Raw genomic sequence first — 2,412 nt, forward strand, 5'->3', positions numbered from 1 at the left:
AGGGAAGTGGTTGAGTCACCATCCCTGGAGGTATTTAAAAGATGTGTAGATGTGGTGCTTAGGAACACGGTTTAGTGGTGGAATGGCAGGGGTAGGTTAAAGGTTGGACTCCATGATCTCAAAGGTCTCTTCCAACCAAATTGATTCTATGATTCTAAGCCACACAGCCCCAGTGCTGCATCCCCCATCCAGCACGAGGCTCAAGACCGTGATTTTCTATCAAGGCCAGGATGAATCACCCAAGATCAAAAAAGCATCAGGTTATTTCTCTCTGAGCTGCAGGTATGTCTGTTGGCCAGGGCTTTGCTACTAACACACTCTTTTTCTGCCTCCCCCTTGCCACCTCCTTCAGATCCTGCTTGACACTGCCCCATGGCTCCACGTGGGGTTGGCAGAGGTGGTAGAGCAGATGCTGGCACCAGGAGCAGCAATGGAGATAGCATTTTGTACCCCTTTCCAGCATTCCTGGGGAGGAGAGGTACAGCTGCATGCAGGGAGGTCTTGCATCCCCCAGCCCCATGCTCAGGGCATGGCTACTGCCACATTTTCCTTAACCTGGAAAATCTCAGCTTGGGGGAAGACGAGAGGCAGCCCGGGGCTGTGGCACAGTGCTCTGGGGCCCCAAAGAACAGCAAACCAATTGTGATGGAAATCCCTTGTTTTGGCTGAAAGGTGCTCCATGGCAAAGGCTGCAACACACTTGGTGGGCAGGAGGGGCTCGGCACCCAGCCAAACCAGCCCTGCCTTCACCCAGCAATGCAGCCAAGCCAGGGGACACCCAAAGGAGCATTTCACCAGCTGAAAATATCCTAGACAACCCATAATGAGCTTGGGATCACCTCAGCTAGAGCAAGACCCTCTCTGGAGCACATTTAAACGGAGCACGGATCCAGGGCATCTTCCCAAGCATCAAGGAGTCACTTTATGGTCTCTATTTATTCCCTTCCAAACCTCCTCCTTGTGAGTTATCAAAGACAGATAACCACATGGCACAGCACAGGGACAACCTCTCTCCCCATCCTTCGGTTCAGAGCCGCTTTGCATTTGCAAGTTGATTTAAAGTGTCCGCTAGATCTCCCAGGATTGATTGCCATGACTTTTAATAGCTCTCCCACCCAGCCCATGGTAGATACACATTCCCTGCCTGCACATTGCTCTCAGCACCTGATTCATAAGCCTTTAAATGGGGCTGGGAAGAGGTTTTCAGCTAGAAGGAGAAGCAGCTGCTTGAGCTCTGCAAATCCTCATTTGCAAATAACACCAGGCAAGGAAGTAAAATCTGTGATGGGATCCCATTTGCCACATGGTGACTCACTCTCCGAGTCAAGATCAAACCCTCTAAGCCATAAACCCCCCCACAACCAGATACAACATCCCAATGAAACACAAACGTGGCAGCAAATAGAGATGTAGGCTAGAAAGAGGGAAACTCATCATGGGGTCTGTAGTGGAAATATCTTATACTGGTTGCTGACACCTTTACTGGTTAACTGGGAGAAAAAAGGGCTGAGGGTAAGAGGGTGGCTGCCTGGGGGAGAAGAGCAGGGAGCCCTCCCCATATCCACAGCATCCTCTTGCAAGGCACAGAAAAAGTTGTGTGGGGCAGGTGGGACAGGTGAGAAGGCTTTGGAGAGGGTCACACTGACCTGACAGTCACCCGGTCACCTGAAACATCACAGCAGTTCCAGACACAGCATTTCAACCACGTATGGAGCCTGGTGTTGACTGTAAGGGGGGCGGGGGGGATGATGTCCTGGCAGAGCTGGGCTTGGGGTGCCTGGTGATGACCCAGAACCCAGGACCTCCCTACCTGGCTGGCAGCTAAGGGTGCTGCCAACCCTCCACACCAACCTGCCTGTCCCACAGGCCACATTCAAAGCCCTTTTCACACAGAGCCCAACTGCCAGGCATGGGACAAGATGCTCTCCCTGCATCTTTAGGGTTCTGATCAGCGGGGCAGAGTCCAGTTGGATGCCGGTAGCTAGTGGAGTTCCCCAGGGCTCAGTACTCGGCCCAGTCTTGTTCAACTTGTTCATCAATGATCTGGACGAGGGGACGGAGTGTACCATCAGCAAGTTTGCTGATGACACAAAACTGGGAGGAGTGGTTGATACGCTGGAAGGCTTCCCTGCCATTCAGCGGGACCTGGACAGACTGGAGAGCTGGGCGGAGAGGAACCTGATGAAGTTCAACAAGGGCAAGTGTCGAGTGCTGCACCTGGGGAGGTCAAACCCCATGCATCAGTACAGGCTGGGGGCTGACCTGCTGGAAAGTAGCTCTGCTGAGAGGGACCTGGGAGTCCTGGTAGATGACAAGCTGACCATGAGCCAGCAATGTGCCCTTGTTGCCAAGAAGGCCAATGGTATCCTGGGGTGTATTAAGAGGAGTGTGGCCAGCAGGTCGAGGGAGGTT

General features: G+C 52.9%; 1 protein-coding gene across 1 annotated transcript in view; it reads right to left on the reverse strand.

The window, feature by feature from the left end:
- NMUR1 (neuromedin U receptor 1) overlaps positions 1–2,412 on the reverse strand; it is a 14,092-nt gene that overhangs the window by 9,783 nt on the left and 1,897 nt on the right. The window lies entirely within an intron of this gene.

This window comes from Egretta garzetta, unplaced genomic scaffold (genome assembly GCF_000687185.1).
Source record: "Egretta garzetta isolate BGI_Z169 unplaced genomic scaffold, ASM68718v1 scaffold172, whole genome shotgun sequence".
NCBI classification, from domain to species: Eukaryota; Metazoa; Chordata; class Aves; order Pelecaniformes; family Ardeidae; genus Egretta; species Egretta garzetta.